The sequence below is a fragment of the Pelophylax lessonae genome (assembly GCF_965119305.1).
Source record: "Pelophylax lessonae genome assembly, chromosome: 6".
Taxonomy (NCBI): Eukaryota; Metazoa; Chordata; class Amphibia; order Anura; family Ranidae; genus Pelophylax; species Pelophylax lessonae.
The window spans coordinates 297,671,943-297,684,454 of record NC_138773.1 but is presented as its reverse complement, the minus strand read 5'-3'; the positions used below and the strand labels follow the sequence as shown (position 1 = coordinate 297,684,454).

Below are 12,512 nucleotides of genomic sequence, written 5' to 3'. Positions count from 1 at the left end.
GTCCAAGTGGCCTGACAGAAGCGCAGGGCCAATAGGCGCTTGCCACCTGCTAAGTTCAGCACACAGGAATCTGGACTAATGCATGGCTGGGGCTGGGTCGGTGCCCATTTGGTAAGATGGCCCTGCTGTGGCCCAGGCTCTGAAGGGAGGGGATCATGCTCTGCTTCAGTATGTCACAGTACATGTTGACATTCATGGTTCCCTCAATGAAATGTAGCTCCCCAGTGCTGGCAGCACTTATGCAGACCAAGACTAGGACACTACCATCACAATGCTTGACTGTAGGTAAGGCACACTTGTCTTTGTACTCCTCACCTGGTTGCGGCCACACACGCTTGACACCATCTGAACCAAATAAGTTTATCTTGGTCTCATCAGACCACAGGACATGGTTCCAGTAATCTATGTCCTTAGTCTGCTTGTCTTCAGCAAACTGTTTGTGGGCTTTCTTGTGCATCATCTTTAGAAGAGGTTTACTTCTGGGACGACAGCCATGCAGACCAATTTGATGCAGTGTGCGGCGTATGGTCTGAGCACCGACAGGCTGACCCCCCACCCCTTTAACTTCTATAGCAATGCTGGCACCACTCATACGTCTGTTTCCCAAAGACAGCCTCTGGATATGACGCTAAACATGTGCACTCAAGTTCTTTGGTCGACCATGGCGAGGCCTGTTCTGAGTGGAACCTGTCTTGTTAAACTGCTGTATGGTCTTGGCCACCATGCTGCAGCTGAGTTTCAGGGTCTTGGCAATCTTCTTATAGCCTAGGCCATCTTTATGTAGAGCAACAATTTGTTTTTTTTTTCTGATCCTCAGATTTTTTTTTTGCTATGAGGTGCCATGTTGAACTTCCAGTGACCAGTATAAGAGAGTGAGAGCGATAACACCAAATTTAACACACCTGCTCCTCATTTACACCTGAGACCTTGTAACACTAACGAGTCACATGAGATCGGGGAGGTAAAATGGCTAATTGGGCACAATTTGGACAATTTGCGGGTGTACTCACTTTTTTTGCCAGAAGTTTAGGCGATAATTGCTGTGTGCTGAGTTATTTTGAGGTGACAGCAAATTTACACTGTTATACAAGCTGTACACTCACTACTTTACATTGTAGCAAAGTGTCATTTCTTCAGTGTTGTCACATGAAAAGATAGAATAAAATATTTACAAAAATGTGAGGGGTGTACTCACTTTTGTGAGATACTGTATAGTACATGTCCTTTCCTTGAGGTATGTTGATTGGCAGCAGGATTTTCCTGAGACTGTGATTTATGAAAAGAAATTCATTCATACATATTTGATGTGGGAGGATTCAAAGCATGCGGCTAACAGCAGGAAATCAGATTACACAAACTGGCGCAGCATCTGCTTTTTACATACTTCATGAGAGTTGAGATGTTTCTTTATCTGTGATGTGTTGTGGAGGAAGATCACCTTCTAGAGAAAAATATCAACTATCTCTAGGAGAAAGTGTTTGAGCAGCTTTTGTTTTTTTCTTTTTTAGAAATTCAGTAGGAAGCTTGTTATACAGTATAATAATTACTTATTTCTACATAAAAATATTTTTTACACATTCCTTTACAAGTCACAAAATCGCTTTTCAGTTCCGCCAGCCTTATTGCATGAATTCTGTTATTGCCAAGCTGAAAATGGAAATCATACTTGCAATGGGAGTGTTTGACCTTTAACCTGTTGGCTAGGAGGGGGAGAGCTTACCAGAATTAATTGTCATTGTGGTTTATGTTTTCACGTAGTTCAAGTCATGGCCGGGACAAGGGTTGGGCAGGAGGGACGGCTGCCCTGGGCACTGTGGTATCATGTGAGATTTCGGGGCACTACATGGAGATTGGGGGGAGCGGATTTGTGTTGGGAGGGGGAATTTGGGGTGCGGCAGGAGGTAAGAATTTTGGGGAGGTTTTGTGCTAGGATGGGGGATTTGGGGGTAAGTGCTGGAAAGGGTATTATGGCGGGGGTGTGGGGGAGATTTGTGCTAGGAGAGGAAATTTTTTGGGGAGGGGGATTTGTGCTAGTAGGGGTGATTGGGGGAGGAGGGGGGAGGGATTGAGGTGGGTGCTCGAAAAGGGACATTTGAGGGGTAGAGGATTTGTGCTAGGAAGGAGGAATTTTCCTGGGGGGGGGGGGGGTGGGAGCATATGTGGAATGATACAATTTGAGCTAAGTATGCAGATTAGTGCTCAATTTCTTTTTTGAGAGGGAGGGGATTTTTGGTGGCACATAATGCTCATACATCTTGGGGGGGGGGGGGGGGGGCACAATTTGTCATTTTCGCCCTGGGCTCTAGATCACCTTGTCCCATCACTAGTTCAAGTGGCAGGCAGCAGATAGGGCTGGGCCAAGGGGTCGGCAGTAGAGGCCGTTGCCTTGGGCGCTTCAGAATAAAGCCCTGTACACAGGAGCTAAATGTCGGGCGACATCAGCCGGTTCAATAAAAACCGTCCGACAATCGGCTCGTAAGTATGGCACCCTGTCTGACAGTTTGGTTGGCTTCTGTCGGACGAGCATGCTGGTAAAAACCAGCAGCTGACCGTCTCCCAATCAGCGCTCCCAGCCAATGGCGGAGAGGGCTGATCTAAGTGTTCTGGCGTGGGGGGGGGGGCCTAATTGCTGTACTAACATCAGATCCTTAGTACAGCGGCTCTGACCGGAACTGTCAGCTTTTTTTGTAATGTTCAACTACCAGGCATAATGGACATGGAGAAAAGGCAGAACCCACAGCCTATGCTGCTGAAGTATTGCACAGCTTATGGGTGTGGGGGGTACGGGGAGCATTTTGGCCCAACTCATTTTGAAAGCTGTGGGGGGGCCTTTTAATGGGGGTGATTTTTTTTTCTCTTTATTTGGGGGTGCAGCATTTTATTCTTGGACCCAGGCAGCACAATGTCTTCGGCCAGCCATGGGTCCTGGTTCACACTGGTACGATCCGGGAAACGCTGCGATTCCAGTGTGGGTTTCCACATTACACCTGAATCACACATTGGTTCACGCTGACATCGGCAAACCACTGGGGGTGTCAATGAAGAGTTAATGAAACCCCCAAATCGGTTTGCAGATTTCAGTGCAAATGAAATGGTACAGGAATCGGATCGCATGGGTGTTATTCAAACAGTAGGATCCGGTTCACAATGATGCGATCCGGGAAACCCTGCCATTCCATTGCGGGTTCCCACATTTCACCTGAATCGCACAAAGGTTCACACTGACATCTACGAATCACTGGGGGTGTCAATATAAAGTTAAAGAAACCCCCAAATCAGTTCACAGATCGCAGCGCAAACTATAAATTGGTAGAGGAATCGAATCGCATTTGGTGTGAACATCCATGCAATCCGATTCCAGAGCGGACCAAAAAAGGGTCATTCACCATTTTGCTGCGAATGCAATGCGATTTTAGCCAGTTTGTATGGCTGAATTCACATTGCACACACATCGCTTGTGATGTGCACAGCAATGTGGTATGAATCACATGCGATGTCTGTGATCGCACCGGTGTGAACCCAGCCTCAGGGGTCTATTCATAGAACATTTATTGCATGAACGTCAGAGGAATTCATGCACTCTGAATGAAATGTCCTGTCATTTTTTAACCTTCCTAGCGGAATTCCTGAGTGTGACTCGGGGTTAGATTTTAGAGCCAAAAGCGGTAACCCCGAGCCACACTCGGGGTACCGCTAGGAAGATCGCTGGATCCTGGAAGAGGTTTTACTTACCTTTTCTCCGGGATCCAGCGACGAATGGCGGTGTGTGGCGGCGGAGCTTCCTCCCGATCGTCTGTGAGCCCCGGCTTCCGTCTCCGGCGACGTGACATCCGCCGGGGGGTGGAACCGGCGGCAAATTCAAATGTAAAACACACCAAACACACTGATACCATTCAAAATAAAATAAAATCACATTACATTGCCCCCCAGTGCCCTTTCCTGCAGTTTTACTGTACTTTGTATGTAAATATATGTATATATATATATATATATACGTAATTCTTGTGAATGAGCAGCCCAAACCAACTGTATACATTATATATATATGTATATATATATATATATATATATATATATATATATATATATATATATATATATACACGTGTATATATATATATATATAATATATGTATACATAATATATGTATACATATATATATATATATATATATATATATATATATATATATATATATATAATATAATATATATAATAAATGTATACAGTTGGTTTGGCTCATTCACAAGAATTACATGCAAAATAATGGTACCGCTTTCAGCACCTAAAATCCAAAAGAATCATACCGCCAGGGAGGTTAAGGAGATTATTGCCTGCATCTTTAAATCCATCTAGTGGCCAAAATGTGGTATAGCTTTCTCATTGAGGTGTTTCAATAAATCATACTGCATTTTGACCATAGAGCTGAAGATACATAAGGCTTCTTGCAATGACTGTTTTTTAAAGAAATCACTTTGAAGCACACCGCCTAGCATTTCTAGCTGCGGCCATCTTGGGCAATATGATTCATGTAACATTCTCTTCCTGGAATCAATCTGCCCCTAGCTCAGGCACGCAGGCAGGAGGGTGTGCCTGCATGAAGACTCCTGGGGTGTATGACATAATTTTGGCCTAGGCAAGAGACCAGAAAGTTACAGAAGAAATGTAAAAAAAAAGTTCAGAAAAAGTAAATCTATTATTTCCTTATATCTATTTACTAATGCCAGTAAGCATAAAATGGTTGTAAAGGCACAAGTTCTTTTTACTTTGGTGCATTCTATGCATGAAGGTAAAAAACCTTCTGCGTTGCAACAGCCCCCCTAATAGTTACCTAAGCCCCCTCTTGATCCAGCGATGTCCATGAGAGCCTTGCCTCTCTGGGGACTTGCATTCCTCATTGGCCATTGGCTCCCGCTGCTGTCAATCACAGCCAGTGAGCCAATCAGGAGAGAGAGGGAGCGGGTCTTCAGTATCTGAATGGACGCACAGAGCAGCAGCTTGGCTCGGGTGCCCCATAGCACGCTGCTTGCTGTGGGGGCACTCGACAGGAGGGAGGAGCCAGGAGTGCTGGCGGAGGACCTAAAAGGGGAGGATCCAGGCCACTCTGTGATAAACCATTGCACAGAGCAGGTAAGGATAACATGTTTATTATTTTAATGAAAAAAAAAAAATGAAAGCTTTACAATCACTAAGGATTAAAATAGTTAATGTTGGTTACAAGAGTTTAGCTCAGCTTTAACCGCTTGCCGACCGCCACATGACTATTTACGTCTGCAGTCAGCCCCTCACAGGCAAAGCGACGTAGGTCTACGTCGCTAGCCTGTGAGGCTCTAGGGAGCGAGCGCGCACCGCCGGAGGCGCGCTCCCGCGCGGTCATGGATCCCCCCCGCGCTTGTCAGTCAAGGGTCCGATCTGTCTGCCGCAATGTCGCAGTCCCGCAAAAAAAAAAAAAGATCGCAGATCGCCGCCATTACTCGTTAAAAAAAAAAACAATAAAAATGACAAAAATCTTTCCCTTTGTTAGTAAACGCGATAACTTTTGCGCAAACCAATCAAAATACGCTTTTTGCGATTTTTTTTTACCAAACATATGTAGCATAAAACAAATTGGCCGAAAATGTTAAAAAATTTTGATTTTTACATTTTTTTGGGGGGGAATTTCATATAAAAAAAATGTGAAAAATATTGTTATTTTTGCAAAATTGACGCTCTTTTTTTGTTTATAGCGCATGATCAAAAAATCGCACAGGTGATCAAATACCACTAAAAGAAAGCTCTGTTTGTGGGAAAAAAAGGACGTCAAATTCGTTTAGGTACAGCATCACATGACCGCGCAATTGTCCGTTAAAATCACGCAGTGCCAAATCGCAAAATAGGCCCTGGTCAGGAAGGGGAAATCTTCCGGGGCTTAAGTGGTTAAAAGGGTCCTTCAATTTTTGTTTCTAATAGGTACCCCCGGTTCCCCAGTAAGGTGGTGTGGTCAAGACAGGGACACAAAATCTGCAGCAGGGAAAATTGTTGTCACCCTCCTTATGGTCTGGATTGTCTTTGAAAGTAAAAATCTTCTTATGTGTGTATAGTTGGAGCTGCTCCTTTAACCACTTCTGGACTGGAAGATTTACCCCCTTAATGACCAGGCCATATGTTGCGATTCGGCACTGCGTTATTTTAACAGACAATTTTGCGGTCGTGGGACACTGTACCTAAATAAGATTGATGTCCCTTTTTTCCCCACAAATAGCGCTTTCTTTTGATGGTATTCCATCACCTGTGCGATTTTTATTTTTTACGCTATAAACAAGAAAATGCGACAATTCTGAAAAAAAAAAAACAATATTTTTTACTTTCTGCTATATAACATTCCCAATAATTTATTTATTTTTTCATAATTTTAGGCCAATTTGTATTCTGCTACATATTTTTGGTAAAAAAAACCCCAATAAGCGTATTTTGATTGGTTTGCGCAAAAGTTATCGCATCTACAAACTAGGGGAAAGATTTATGTCATTATTATTTATTTATTTTTTACTAGTAATGGCGGCAATCAGCAATTTTTAGGGGGACTGCGACATTGCGGCAGACAGATCAAACCCCTAACTGACATTTTTGACACTCTTGGGGGTATCAGTGACATTACTACAGTAATCAGTGCTAAAAATATGTACTGTTACTGTACTAATGACACTGGCAGGGAAGGGGTTAACACCAGGGGCTATCAAAGGGTTAAATGTGTCCCTAGGGGGTGTTTTCTAACTGTGGGGGGATGCAGGGCTGGGACAAGGGGTGGGCAGGAGGAACGGCTGTCCTGGACGCAGTAGTTTATTGCAGGGATGGGGGGGCACCTTGGCCCTAACCCTAAGGGAAGGGTGGGCGCAGTTTGGCATCTTTGTGCTGGGCACTTTGATTGCACCGTGTTAAAATGCCGAGCTTTTTTCAGCTTCATCGAAGGGTTTGTGGCCTTCTGACCTCCGCGGAATGCCTGGCGCATTCTCCCATCTTGGGCACCTTGTCACGGCATTGGGGGGATGGGCTTATGGAATGAACACAGGGACCTGTGATCCTAAATAGGAGGAACAGAGGAGCTCTGTGTTGATTGCTGACAGAACAGTGGTCTGCTGTGTTTACAACATCAGACCGCCATTCTGTCTCCGCGGGGAGCGATCGCGGGTGCCCAGTGGCAATCGCAGGCGCCGGTTCTGCAGATCAGCTTCCCCTCTGGCGATTGGGCGCACGATCGCTCCCACGAAGCGGCGTACGGATACGTTGTTTTTGTGGGAACCTGCCGACCAGATTTACGGCGGCTGGTCAGCAAGTGGTTAAATAACCCTCAGTATTTTATTTCTCCCGATTCCAGGTATAGAACGCCGCTGCTTTTATAACCTTGGTTGATGGTGCCGTGTCCGAGATGAAAATTTAATCAGGCGGAGAGCCTGCAGTTTATTGGGTTTAGATGGGAGAACGCGCCAGGCATTCCGCGGAGGTCAGAAGGCCACAAACCCGTCGATGAAGCTGAAAAAAGCTCGGCATTTTAACACGGTGCAATCAAAGCAAAGCCCCGGCTCTATTTATAGAGCGCTCTCTGACCTAGATTTACTGCAATATTCAATGAAAAGATGAAGGGAAAATCCATGATATATCTGTAAATGGAAGGCGATCTCTTCCATCCAGCCAATTTAGCGCTTATTAAAGCGGAACTACACTGCATATGAGCAGCACAAACTAAAAACTGCTATTTAATGAATTTTTAATATTTAAAGCAAACTCCCCCATCCATCCGTGTCTCTATGCTTTATTTTGCAGAGAAATCACTTTGAAAAAACTGTCCTCTAGCATTTCCAGCTGCGGCCATCTTGAGTAAGGGCAGATGATTCATGTAGCGTTTACTTCCTGGAATCCTTCTGCCCTTAGCTCAGGCAAGCATACAGGAGGATGTGCTTAGTTGAGAAAGCTCCTCCTCCTCTACTGAAGACTCCTGGGATGCGTGATATCATTTGCCTAGGCATGAAAACCAGGAAGTAACTGAAGAAATGTTAAAAAAAAAAAAATAAGTTTAACCACTTTACGACCGCCCGCCATAGATATACTGCGGCAGGACAGCTGCTCTGCACCAGATCACGCACCTAGTACATGATCTGACACTTCCGGGGTTGGGGCGCATGTGCGCCGCCAGCGACCCACTCTCGCTGTGGTCAAACACAGCGGGAGCCCAGCGGTGGGTACCCTGGACTTGATATCCACCGGCACCCACCGATTGCTCAGCACAGAGGCAGAACGGTGATCTGCCTATGAAAACAAGGCAGGTTGCCGTTCTGTCAGTAGGGAAGGCATGGATCCTGTGTTCCTGTAAAGCAGGAAGATGGATTAATGCCTTTCCATAGTAAAAGCACCTCCCCCACAGTAACCAAACACAGGCTAGGCACACAGTTAACCCTTTGATTGCCCCTGATGTTAACCCTTTCCCAGCCAGTGTCCTTAGTACAGTGACAGTGCATATTTTTAGCTCTGATCACTGTATTAGTGTCATTGGTCCCCAAAAAGTGTCAAAAGTGTCAGTTAGTGTCCAATTTGTCTGCTGCAATATTGCAGTCCTGCTATAAGTTGCTGATCGCCGCCATTATTATTAAAAAAAATATAAATAATTAAAAAATATATATATATCCTACAGTTTGTAGGCTCTAAAACTTTTGCTCAAACCAATCAATATACGCTTATTGGGATTTTTTTTTTTTTTTTTTACCAAAAACATGTAGCAGAATACTTATTGGCCTAAATTGAGGAAAAAATTTAATTTTAAAGATTTTTTTATTGGATATGTTTTATAGCGGAATTTAAAAAAAAATACATATATATATATTTTTTCAAAATTGTAATTTTTTTTTTGTTTTTGTTTATAGTGCAAAAAGAAACTCAAAAAACGGTGATGGGTACAGCATCACACGACTATGCAATGGCCAGTTAAAGTGTCGCAAAAAAAATTGTCTGGTCACGAAGGGGTGGGGGTAAATTTTTCCGAGCTGAAGTGGTTAAAACTACTTATAGGAAATGGACTTTCCTACCTTTTTATTAATACTAGCATCATAAGGATTATAAATACTCAATGTTGATTTGTTTAGAGGGCGTTTATTTGTGGAGAGAGAGTTTAGTTCTGCTTTAAAGCGGCCCAGTCATGGGGAAAAAAATAATCCAAAAAATGGCGCCCTATAAGAGTAGAGATCCTTAACCACTTGCCGACCGCCGCACGACTATCTACGTCGGCGGTCAGCCCCTCACAGGCAAAGCGACGTAAGTCTACGTCGCTAGCCTGTGAGGGTCTAGGGAGCGAGCGCGCGCCGCCAGAGGCCCGCTCCCGCGTGCTCGTGGACCCCCCCGCGCGTGTGACCGGCGGACCCGATGTCCGCCGGTCACTCTGCGATCGTCGGGGGAGAGGGAGAAAGTCAGGCGGCTTGTGTAAACAAGCTGCCTGTCATTCTCCCCTGTGTATGAAGGATGATCATACGGTTCTACTATGTAGAACCATTGATCACTGTTCATACATCTGAAGCCACAGCCAATCACAGTAGAAAGCACGCCCCTAGGGACACACATAGCCCCTCCCTTTAAAAAAAAGTTAACCCCTTCACTGCCAGTGTATTTTTACAGTAACAGTGCATATGTATAGCACTGATTACTGTAGAAATGTCACTGGTAACCCCAAAAGTGTCAAAAATGTCAGTCAAGGGTCTGATCTGTCCGCCGCAATGTCGGAGTACCGCAAAAAAATCGCAGACCGCCGCCATTACGCGTTAAGAAAAAAAAACAACAAAAATGACAAAAATCTTTCCGTTTGTTAGTAAACGCGATAACTTTTGTGCAAACCAATCAAAATACGCTTTTTGCGATTTTTTTTTTACCAAACATATGTAGCATAAAACAAATTGGCCGAAAATTTTAAAAAATTTAGATTTTTACATTTTTTTGGGGGGGGAATTTCATATAAAAAAATGTGAAAAATATTGCTATTTTTGCAAAATTTACGCTCTTTTTTTGTTTATAGCGCATGATCAAAAAAATCGCACAGGTGATCAAATACCACCAAAAGAAAGCTCTGTTTGTGGGAAAAAAAGGACGCCAAATTTGTTTAGATACAGCGTCGCACGACCGCGCAATTGTCCGTTAAAGTCACGCAGTGCCGAATCGCAAAATACCCCCTGGTCAGGAAGGGGGTAAAACCTTCCGGGGCTTAAGTGGTTAACTGAGCTCTCTGGCCGCCTGTGTGTTCTACCTCCCCTCTGTACCAGAACTACAGCTTCTGTTAGTCTATTTGATTTTCGACACTTCTGGGAGTGTCAGATGCCTCCAGCTGGTGCCTTCCTATGACTACTATATCTATACCTCTACAAGGCTCAGCAGTGATGAAGAAGTCATAGAATAGAACCATGGTACGCAGTGTCCTAACCAAGGGGGATTAGGAGGAGTTAAGAGGGGTGGGGGGCCAGAGGGGAGCTCTCAAGTGGTCACAGGGGAGGGGGCGGATGGATCAAAGGAAATGACCCAGGTCTCCTTTACCTGGCCCAGACAACAGTTCCAAGCACCCCAACATACACAATCTAGGGGATATCTTTTGTAGATGTAACAAGACCCATTGTAACTGAAATCTGCATGTTCATTAATGACACCCTTATGCATCTGATTTTTCCAAAGAGTCAGGGACTTCTTTTCCACGTGTCTCGCTCGAAGGGCAGCCCATTGAAATTAAGGGGAAGCCATATGCACAAGGCGCAGGAACGCACCCTTGCTTGGCGGCACTTGTAGATGGGAACCAAGCCTTAGCGAAATCCATTTTTATTCTGAGCTTTCTAAAAGTCAGAGAAGGAAGCAGCCGACTGCATTCGTCACCGCTGTATTCCAAAACCTGCTCTAATTAAGGGAATCAACTCCCCATGTTTGTGAGCGGCGCTAAGACAGTTCATTAGTTTCCAAACAAGACTGAAGGGGCTGAATATTGACGTGCAACTGGCACAAGTGTCCTCGTGAGGATATTTATTCATACATGACGGAGAGGCTGACCATGGTTGCCGTGGCAACTCGTTCCTTCGATATCTCTGTTCCAGAACTTGATTAATGCGGCCTCTCCTCTCATGATACAGGTCTTAAATGTCAGCGCCGCCAGAACGTGCTTATGAACCGCCCTGGAAATATGTGAAAATAACTCCTGGCTTCGTGAACGCTCTTCTCATATCAGTTTCCTTACAAGACTTCCAGTCACTTCTGAAGTGCCGCAAAACCCGAAGAAGAAGGTTTAAAATAAAGGGGATTTCATTGTATTATCTGCACCTACATGTTCTGAGTTATTATACTAAACACACACTGTTTAATTTATATTGTCCCTCCTATTTCTGTCACATGACCCAGCTCTCTCCCAGCCTGTCTGCAGGGAAACATAAGCAGGAGGAGATTCTAGTCCTCTGCTGCTGGTCATGTTCAAAAAAAAAAAAAAAGAACAGCCTTTGGGACGCAGAGTAAAAATAAATATTTAATATCAATAAACTGTTTTAAATCGTCATACAAATATATATTTGACATTAAATCTTTATTATATTTTGGCAATAATGTGGTGTGGGTGGATTTCTGCCAGTTACAGTCACAGTTATTGTAAAAACTGGTCACACTAGAAGTTGCTGCTGTTCACTGTACTTTTTCCTTTAGCGCGGTTAATATTTTTACATTACAGTCACAGTTATGCCCCTCCAGCCTGTGTCTTAGAATAGAAGGGAGGTGAAGCCTCCATCAATCTACATGTAATACCCCCCCCCCATTGTGTTTAGTCGGTTAGTGGGCATGGAGAAGGAGGGAGGGAGTGGGCTGTCATTTACCAATGTGTATAACCCAAGCAACAGGAAGGTCGAAAAAATGTATCACCGAGACCTAGGCATCACTCAAGCCTGCATACTGACGTGTTTTGAGGAGCAAGCTCTCTTCTTTTTCATAGTTACAGAGTTAGTGAGGTTGGAAAAAGACACCAGTCCATCCAGTTCAACCTATGATGAGTGTGTGTGTAAGTGTTTATGTCAATAGTACTGTACATCGTATATCCCTGTATGTTGTGGTCATTAAGGTCCTCATCTAATATTTTTTTAAACTATTGAGGCTCCCTGCTGATACCCCTGCTTGTGGAAGAAAATTCCACATCCCTACCGCTCTGACAGTAAAGAACCCTTTACACAATTTAAAGGTTTAAACCGCTTCTCTTGTAATTTTAGTGAATGGCCGCGTGTCTTTTAAATTCCCTTTTGCTGAAAAGTTTGTTCCTTATGCTAGGGTCGCCAGTACGGTATTTGTACATTGATATCATATCCCCTCTCAAGCTTCTCGTCTCCAGAGAGAATAAGTTCAATGCTTGTAGTCTTTCCTCATAGCTGAGATCCTCTAGTCCCTTTATTAGCTTTCCTGCCCTTCTCTTGACTCTCTCCAGTTCCAGCACATCCTTCCTGAGAACTGGCACCCAGAACTGGATGGTATACTCAAGATGGAC

The 12,512-nt window shown here is 44.2% G+C and overlaps 1 protein-coding gene across 2 annotated transcripts in view; it reads right to left on the bottom strand.

Annotated features, from left to right (window-relative positions):
* ACMSD (aminocarboxymuconate semialdehyde decarboxylase) overlaps positions 1-12,512 on the bottom strand; it is a 73,982-nt gene that overhangs the window by 42,401 nt on the left and 19,069 nt on the right. The window lies entirely within an intron of this gene.